Below are 10,247 nucleotides of genomic sequence, written 5' to 3'. Positions count from 1 at the left end.
GACCTGAGCCGAAGGCAGAGGTTTTAACCCACTGAGCCACCCAGGTGCCCCTCTTAATCCCCTTTTTAACCCCCCAAAATTTTAATAGTAATACAGAATCTATAACATCAGTGTGACCATTTAATCAGATGATCTATATGAAGTATTAAACGACACATACTAAACGCTAAAGAAATAACTGTTATTACTATTTTATTTATCAGTATCATTAAGAATATTATTGTATCTCTGGCCAGAGGACCACTTTATTCAACTTCTATTAGCTTATTTCCTTATTTATAAACTGGAGATATTTATGATTATCTCTAGCTTTTTATATAACCCAGGCAAGAAAATTTGTGTACAAAGTATTTCTGACTCAGGATTATTATCTAAACCCAGGGAAGTAGTACCCCTCCGAACCCCGAGTGAACCAAGGTATGGCTTTGTTTTGCCTCAGACAGCAAACCCTTCTAAATTACAACCCTGGGAAATCAAGATGATAGTAAATTATCTGGGCCATCCCCTGGCCTGGGGGACTTAGGGTTAGGGTTCAGGTAGTAAGTCCTAGAGTAAGTGGACGTGTAGCCTGGCTGCAGATTGATGAGGGCTGAGAGGAGCTGGTTATTTGATCCCCAGGAAATGTTTCTGGGCTGGGGTCACTGTTGCCAGCTTTTGAATCAATAAGGCAGCACCTTTCAGACCAGAAAGTTCAATTCTATTTATCAAGTCAAGAGAAGGGAGAGAAGCAGAGACATTAATGAAAGCAGGGCATTGGCTAAGCTGAGGTGGAGGCCAAAACTTTAGCCCTCCTAGAAGACAGCGGGATGAGGCAGAGCGTCTCCTGGTTTGCACGGGTTTCCGGGAGCTTCCAAGGGGGGATGTGGGTTCTGTCTTCAAGAGCTCAGCCACCTTTCTAACCTCTCCAGAGAAACAATCGCCAGACACCAACTCATCCCAAACACCTTCACTGAACACGTACCAGGAACCATTCTCAGCACAGCTAATATGCCTTCGTGCATTCGTACAACAGTAAATATTGAGCCCTTACCCTGTGCCAGACACTGGGATAAACGGAACGATGAATGAGGCATGACCACTCACCGAGTTTCCAGTTGCGCAGGGGGAGGAGGAAATCAGCCATTACAGAGTGATAAACGGTAGGAGGAAGGACTGAGCAGGGGGCTATCAAAGCACGTAGGATGGAAACCAGACCTGGAGGAATCTAGGGTGGCCTCCCCCAGGAGGTGACACTTCTGTCAGGCACTGAAGGATGAGTAGAAGTTTCCCATAGGAAAAGGAGGAAGAGACTGCAAGCAGAGGGAGTAATATATCCAAAGGTCTAGGTGTGAAACCCAGAGTGCTTTTGCAGAATAGAACGTGTTCTGTTTGGCTGGAGTAAAAAGAGCACGTGATGGAGGCGGGCCAGAAACACAGCTAAAAAAGATTATCTGCAGCCACGTATCACCTACCTGCTCGAACTATTCCGTGGTGTTTCTGACCTGACCGAAACACTCCCAAGAATCCTGGCAGGTGGCCTGACAAACAAGGTCAAGAAGAATGGTTTCAAAGAGTAACAGTCCCTTGCCACGTGTGCCACCATCTGGGGACTGAGAAACAGCAAAGGTTCCTCCCTCGATTCCCACTGCTAGCTAGCGAGGCCGCCTCCAGACTCTGAAGGTCTGGCAGCCAGTGTCAGTCCCCTAGGAAGTGTCTGTGCCCCCAGACCTGGAGCAGGCACATTGCGTAAATCATGACACAAAAAACCAATCCTCATCCATATGTGGGTTCTCTTGGTGACCCTCTGTTCATAACTTGAAACCAAAACACCCATTCCACTCTCTCCCTACTCCCCTCTCCATGGGTTCCCAGCAAAAGCACTCCATCGAGTTGTTTCCTGCAAGCCGTTACTGAGATCTTCAGACAAGGAGACCTTGTCACCTGTGGGTCTGGGCAAAGAGCTACAAGTCCAACATGGCGGCCAGGGTGGGGCGATGGGCAGAAGCTCTGGTTTCCTCGGTGGTGGGGGAAAGGAAAGACACAGATGAGCTAACATAAAAGGCTTGCCCTGGGAGATAGACACTTGTACGTATATCTGCATTCTTGACTAAGAATGGAGTGGCTTCCTGTTTCTGAAACTTAACGCACCTGTGAATCACCTGGGGGAGTCCACGAATGCCCACCTTCTGAATTGGTACATCTGGGGTGAGTCTTGAGGCCTGCATTTCTAAAAAGCTCCCGGATGATGACCCCGTTAGTTATCTATTGCTGCATAACAAATTACCCCAAAATTTAGCAGTGCGAAACCACAACGATTTATTGTCTCACACGGTGTCCGAGGGTCAGGCATCTGGGAGCAGCCTTGCCGGAAGATTCCAGCATGAGTTCTCTCATGAAGTGACAAGCAAACTGTCGTGCGGGCTGCAGTTTCTGAAGGGCCCGGGCCCTCGGCTTCCAGGAGCGTCCTGGTTGGGTCCTGTTGCAGGAGGCTCCTGTCCTCCACGGCGTGGGCCTCTCCAAAGGGCTACTTACCTGAGATTTTCCTTCACCCGAGACGGAAACCACAGTCTTTTCACACATAACCCCAGAAGCGACACGCCATCCCATCTGCCATGTTCTATTGGTCAGAAGGCCACACGGAAGGTGAGAGGAATGAAACTCTACCTCTTGAGAGGAAGAGAATCAACACATTTGTGACCATGTTTTTAAAACCATCACAGACATCTTTGGTGCCGGGTCTCAGTCCACACTGAACAGTCTCCATAGGCCTATTGCTGAGGTTGGAAAGTCACTTAACCTCTCAGTACCTCATCTGTAAAATGGACATAAAGATGGAAGCCATCACATAGGGTTTTTCCTTATGAAAGAGAGGGTGCAGAGAAACCGCTCAGCACAGTACCCGGCACATGGAAGTGCTCGGTTAATGGTGACCACTGTGACTATTATCCATAGTCTTGTCACTTGACAGGCCTACCTGTCTCCCAGTGCCAGGGGAGGGCGGCATTTCAGGCTCTGCTCTCTTGCTCCTTCGTCCCAGTGCTGCTCAGTGCTCATTGCCTTCTGTCCCCTGAAGCAACAAGGCGAGTACTGAATTGTTCCAGAAACCCAGAGACCTTCTCCCTGGCCTCCAGCCTCCTGCACAGCAGCTGCTGGGAGGGATGCAGGGGGACATTGCCTAGAGAGCATGAAACCCATGTCGGGGATGCAACTCACACAGTCACAAGGTGGTCATGGGTCGATGTTAAGGGTTATCTTAGAACTAGGCCCACCAAATCAGAATCTCTGGGTAACCTGCTTTTATCACACCCTCTGTAGGAGAATTCCCAGGTACACTGGGGTCTAAGAGGCACTGCACACAGATGCAAGAGATTTATTTACTCACCTACCCCCCCCCCCCCACCTCCCAAAAGAACGGGAAGGCTTGACTGTGAGTTCCTGAGAACAATAATGAGCTGTCCTCCTGGGGCCTTGTCTGAGGCCAGAGCTGGACTGGCCCTGGGGTTGACCCGGTGCAGAACTTCTGTCCTGGTGACTAATGATGCCGTACGGCCCAGCCTGGCTGGGGTTTGTCTACAGGCCCCATGACAGGCCCATCCACCCAGATAACCGCAATCTTGCTTTGTGGGATCAAATACTGGCTCAGGATTTATGAGTCCAAGAAACGACAAGGCTGTGCTAGAGGGGGGGGCGGCAGGGGGAAGGGGGTGGCCTCGTCTCCCTCCAGAGCCTTGGCTGCCTTGCCGAGCTTCGGGCTGCAGGGCAGGCTGCTGCCCGTCTTGGGTCGGAACAGGGTCAGAATGCCAGGGAATAGCCTAGCAGCTGCTTCATGTCTGCACTCGACCCTTCAGCTGGTGTTAGAGGGTGAAATCATTGCATGGTACACGCTGGTGCATTTTGTCATCCTAAAACTGAAGACAAGGTTAAAAATTTTTAAAAAGCAGCATTCTCCCATTCTGTAATCGGGGAATGGAAAAGATGTTTGTCTTTGTTATCCTCTCCACAACGGGAATTAACGACTTGCTGAGAGCTGAGAGGCTGCAGGCCTGAGTTAGGAATTCCAATCGGCATCTTTCTAGCTTGGTTCCTTCTTTAGGAACCCGGGCCTGTGCCTCACATAGCTTTGGGAAGTTAGGAAGTGTGGGCACACGCCGACCTGCATGTCCAAGGGTTCACAGTGTAGCGTCCACACACCGGTTCATCGATTTATTCATTCATTTAAGTGATTTGATTAAATGCTCTTTGCCAGACACTGTCTTAGGCAGCTGAAGATATACCAAGACTGATGACGGAACTTCCAGTCTGCGGGGTGTCAAAGGAGACAGATAATAAACAAGGAAACATACAAATTCAGGTAATTCCTGCGTGTGATGAAGCAGGGTTGGAGGTAGCTCGGAGCATTTCGTACAATCATTAATCTGTGCCATGATTGGAGAAAGCAAAGAATTAGAAATTGATTTGCAATCTCAGCTTCCAGTTCCTTAGTCATTTCTCTTCCAAAGTGGTTACCTGACGAAGGACTGTGCGTTGTCCTCTTTTCAGTTTCCGTTTGGTTGGGATAGAACGTTGCACAGCCCTACAGCACAGGGACCCCATTAATAGCATGGTTGTTACCGCACGGATTTGTCCAGGTCAAATTTTATTGTTTTTGGCTTGAGGCTGCTGGAAAATTTACAGAGCAAGGAGAGGTACAATGTGGTCTACTGAGCAAGTTACTGAGTTAGAGTGAGTTTCTACGCTTGAAGATACTTAGCATTTAAAGGCAATTTCATAAAGTCACCATTAGACTCATATATCACAATGGCAATTCAACAATGACGTCTAAAGATTTTAACTGTGATTTTTGGAGCAACCAGTACAGAAAAGCCTTAAACATAGGATTGGGGTGATTTTGCTTCTATGCTTTGGGGTGATAGAACTCCCTGAGACCTATGGAACACTGTGAACCCGAAAATGCACACATCTGCGTTCACATAAAATTTCAGGGTCCGTGAACTCTTGAAGTCCATCCATGGATCTCCCAGGGGATCCATGGACCCTAGTTTCCTGCTCTAAAATTTATATTCATGGAAAGATGTCCAAGATATTTTTAAGTGCAAAAAAATAAGTTGCAGACAGTATATTCAGCATGATTCCATTTTTCTTTTAAATGTTATGTATAAATGAACATTTGATACCTGCAGGGAGTGGCATCAAGTGAAAAGTTTACTTGTTACCTTTTTTTTTTCATACCTCATTTGGAATTATTTTATACAGCAAACATATTATTTTGGTAGTAATCTTCTTAAAAATCAAGCCTTCAAAAAATAAAAATCATGACCACGAGTCAGACAGTGCAGTTATCTTTCCTGGGAGATTGATCTTGACTGAAACCAATGCTTCCAGAAGGCTCTAGTGTGGACCAGAATATAAGGGGCTGAATACAAGGTTATGCGGAAGGTCTATCTCAGGGCCCTTTAGATGTAAAAAATGTATTTCTTTTTATTTTAAGATTTTATTTATTTATTTGACTGAGAGAGAGAGAGAGAGAAAGCATAAGCAGGGGGAACAGGAGAGGGAGAAGCAGACTCCCTGCTGAGCCAGGAGCCCAATGCAGGACTCGATCCCAGGATGCTGGGATCATGACCTGAGCTGAAGGCAGATGCTTAACCGATTGAGCTACCCAGGCGCCTTAGAAATGTATTTCTGAAAGAATTTGTCCCCAATGAGGAAAGAGCACATTAGTCTGGAATGATCTCCTCAAATCGTTTTAGGTTACATTGGAGAGGTCTACCATATAAAGCATTAGGATCAAAGATCTCTATTCTTAGAAATCGGTGCCAGTCTTCTGCTGAGTCCTCATCCGAAAGGAGCAGAGCTGAAATAAGCAAGGAGAGTGATAACTTCAACTCCCACAGTTTCACACCAGGGCCCGGATCACAGGAAAAGCTAACATTTGGGGGTATTTGGTGATGCGCACAGGGATCCCAATAAGGAGGTATAGAAATTCGGTCTATCATGTTTCAGATCATGACACCCTTCCCATCTGTACTCCCTGCTAAGGTAGCAAGTAGAACATAGAAAAGTACTAAGTAAAGCACCTTGCGTTCAGGAATCATTTACCGCTCTAAGGGTAGATTTTTGCAAAACCATAGGGCTTAGCCCATCACATGGTATACTAAAGAGGGCTTGCCATGCAGGGAAGAAAGAGACCTTGGTTTCTTTCTCTTCTGAATTAAGTCCTGGCCTGTCTTTGCTGCTTTCCTCCCTCCATGAAACCGAAGATGTTGAGAAAAGCCTTGGGCCAACTTCTGCTCCATTTCCCCCAGCCGTGGGGAATGGAGGCCCGTTACATTTCCTGGAGTCATTCCATCTACTGTGCCCTTGGCCAGTCCTCTTGAGCTTGTGCCGGGCAGGGCTGACTGCCACACTTCAAAATAGCTCTTCCGGGGAGGTAGGAGAATGCAGTGGTTAAGTTAGCTATTATTAACATGATTTTAGCGATACTCCAAGACAGAGACTGGCCCTGCAAAGACCTTGGCTTCTGTGGTTGAAAGTGACACTTCCGTCCCACCTCCAGGGAGTAAAAGCGTGTTCACAGTTGGGATCATTTTGACCCCACCTATCTTGAGACCAAGACCATCAGAGGGTGCCAGGACAGCCCACAACATTAACAACCCACATGACTTCATTATTAGCCACTGCAGCTGCCATCATCTTATACTCACAGAGAGCTTTCTGGCCATGCAACAGAACCACGTGAATTAGTTATCTATTTTGATCCTTACGATATATCAGCGAAGCCCAGAGGAGTGGCCCCACTTGACAGATTAGAAAAGGGAGGCTTGTAGCAAATAAGGAATTCTTCCCAGGTCTAAGCATCTCAATAGAAGAAGAGAAGGTGCTTGAAGCCAGGTCTTCTGACCCCACGTCCAGTGTTCCTTCCCCTCCACTAGCTTAGGTTAGTTAGGCAAGTAACCACAAAGCACAGTCCAACCAGTGAGCATCCCAGGGCCTGAGCTCTATTTTTCTTGGACCCAGCAAAGGAAGCAATCTTTTACCCCCAAAACAAAAATAAATAATAACTAGCTACCACGTTCTTAGCTCTCACTCTATGTCAGACACTTCATAAATGTTATCTCCTGATTCTCACAAGAGCCCTACGTGGAAGGTACCATTATTCATGTTACGAATGAAGAAACTGAGGCTCGGGGGGGCATCCAGTGTCTTGTCACAGACGGAAAGTGGTCATGCCAAGACTTCATCGCCCAGGCTGCGACCCTGCAGAGGTCCAGATTCTCAGGCACCACGCCTGCGGCCTTCCCCCAGCGGGCTTGTTCCTTGGTTCATTTATCCGGCCCCCACCCCAGGTCCTGACACCAGAACCTTTGCTTGGTAGCGGGTTAGTTGATTGAATCAAGCCAAATACTTCCACCTTGTCTGTTAACAGCCCTTCAGCGATGGCGCATTAGGGGTCTAAGAGCCCTTAAACCAGCAACACAAAATCCCGTCTTTCTGCAAAATTGCTCTTTCAGATGGCGGGGAACTCCACGAGGACGCAGAGACAGATTCCTCAAACAGAGTCTCACTCGGCAGCATAATTAATAAATGTCCTGAGGAGGGTCGGGGGAAAGATTTGCTGCCGTTTTGCTGGGCATCTGGGGAGTGAAACGCAAGCAATTCAAGTACATTTTTTATTTCCACTTATTGCCTTTGTCAAGAAACTCCATATTCCATAGACCAGATGGATTAGGGTGAGTTGGTTTTTTTTAAAAAAACAATTCCATGTTTACGTGAAATACATCTCCCCCTCCCTCCTCCAGTGACTTAAAAAAAATCTACAAAGAAGGAGAAAAGGCAAAAATCTAAGCCTCCGTTGTTGACAAACATTGGAAGAAATTGTTGGAAGAAACTTTCTTTTTATGCAATGAATGCTTTTTCTCACGTTTCAACAATTTTTTTCTCCCTAAAGCAACTCAGCGCAAAGCGAATACAATTTGGTGGAGAGAAATACACTTGCAACAGATTGCCCCCTCAAAAATGTGCTGATAGTGACAGCGGAATTGAAGGTTTGGGAGGTTTGTGCCAGAAAGGCAAAGCGAGCCGGGTTGCCTGTGACCTGGAAATCTCGGCCCCTCAAGTCCTGGAGTTCAGCTTTGGGTTTTGGTGTTCTCCTTGGAGACTCCGATTGATAGCTGTTGTCTCTGCGGATACAACTTGAACTAATTCCCAGGATAATGACTGGGCCTCCCATGATTTACTAACCTCACCGCTATGCAGCCGCCGACCAGGGCCCGTTAATCCTTTAATGGTCCCTGCAGTGTGTCCTGGCCGCTCTGAAAATTCCACAGCCCTCCCTGGAACACTGAGAGGCATTGAATGCCCTCTCCCCTCCCCTCCCCCCTCTCCACCCCCACCCCTTATCTTATCAGGTGGCTAATTCCCACAAATTATTGTGTGATTCAGGGGGGGAAAAAACCGAAATTGCTCTCAAATCATAAATTTGTCACTTTCTGGACAGCTGCTAAGTCAAGAAAATCTTGACCAAGTGGGGCTTAGTCACTGTTCTGAACAATTAAGACCTGTAAGTGCATTTGGCTCTCTCTCAAGCGATGTTTATTGATGGGAAGGAAGAAAACAGTTTATAGAGAGATTTAACATGCTATCCACTCTTAAGTGGAGTGTAATCCTTCAATGGGGGTCGTGTGACTCACAACACACTGTCCCAGGCAAATTGTCTCCGTGGCCCACAGCACCCCATTCCCTGTGGTCCTCCTCAGGCTCAGTATTTGCCTTAGGATGGAGAATACCCAGGCTTCCCAAATCCAGTCTTATCCAGAGCTGAGAGTAATCACGAGGGCCGTAGGAGGTGTCAACCACATGGGGTCCCCCCGAGCACTGAGCCTCAGAGAGGACACGGAGGCACTTTTCTTTTAAATTCTATATCGGGAATCTCTCCACTTCTCACCACCTCCTGTCCCAGCCGCCATCATGCCTCAGTTGGATTATTACCAGAACCATCCCGCCGGTCTTTGTCCTCACCCACTTCAGCTTGTTCCCACAAGCAGCCTGAAGGATCCTTCTATTTATTTCTTTATTGAGGTAGTAATCATATAGCATAAAATTAAATATTTTACAGTATGTAATCCAGTGGCTTTTAGTCCATTCTCAAGGCTGAGTAACCACCACCTCTGTCTAGAGCCAAAACACTTTCATCACCCCAAAGGAAGCCAGTACCTCTAAAGCCACCTCTGCCCACTCTCCACCTTCCCTCGCCCCTAGCAACCATGAGTCTGCTTTCTGTCTCTATGGATTTGCCCACAGAGACTCATACAATGGACTCATACAATATGAGACCATTTTAGTCTGGCTTCTCTTGCTTACCGTGTTTTCATGTCTCGCTCATGTTGTAGTGTATATCCATACTACATTGTTTTGTTGTTGTTGTTGTTGTTGTTTAAAGATTTTATATATTTATTTGTTAGAGAGAGAGAGCGCGAGCACAGGCAGACAGAGTGGCAGGCAGAGGCAGAGGGAGAAGCAGGCTCCCTGATGAGCAGGGAGCCCGATGTGGGACTCGATCCCAGGACGCTGGGATCATGACCCAAACTGAAGGCAGCCGCTTAACCAACTGAGCCACCCAGGCGTCCCCTTCATTGTTTTTTATGGCTGAGTAATATCCCATTGTGTGGCTATACTACATTTAATTTATCTCGTTATCGGCTGATGGACCTTTGGTTGTTTCTACCTTTTGACTATTGTGAACAGTGCTGCTGTGAACGTTCTCATACGAGTTTTCCGTCGACTACCCATTTTCAATACTTGAGGAACTTACCTAGGATTGGAATTGCTGGGCCATGATCTTTTTCATCTTTGAGTCAGATCAAGCTATTCTTCTGCTCAAAAGCCTCCAGTGGGTTCCCACCCCAGAATAAAAACAAAAGTCTTTACAATTCCCTACAAGGTAGATCCTGCAACCTCTCTGAACTCACCTATTACTTGCGCATTGACCCCAGCACATGAGCCTCCTCCTGTCCTCTTACGCAGCGATGCCCCACCTTGGGCTCCTGCACGTGACTGTTCTACCTGGGATGCTCCCTCTTCCCTCCTCTCTGACTTCCTTTGGGTCTCTAACCATATAATGATCCTATTTAAAATGGAGTTCCCATCCCCTTTATCCCTGTTTATTGTTCTTCAGCTGGTCTAATAAATATTCATTTGGTTTTGTTGTTATTGTTTTTGTCTGTTTCCCCCAATGAATGGAAACTCCGTGGGAGCAGAATTTTGGTTTT

This window comes from Martes martes (genome assembly GCF_963455335.1).
Source record: "Martes martes genome assembly, chromosome: 10".
Taxonomy (NCBI): domain Eukaryota; kingdom Metazoa; phylum Chordata; class Mammalia; order Carnivora; family Mustelidae; genus Martes; species Martes martes.
Note: the sequence above shows the minus strand (reverse complement) of the source record.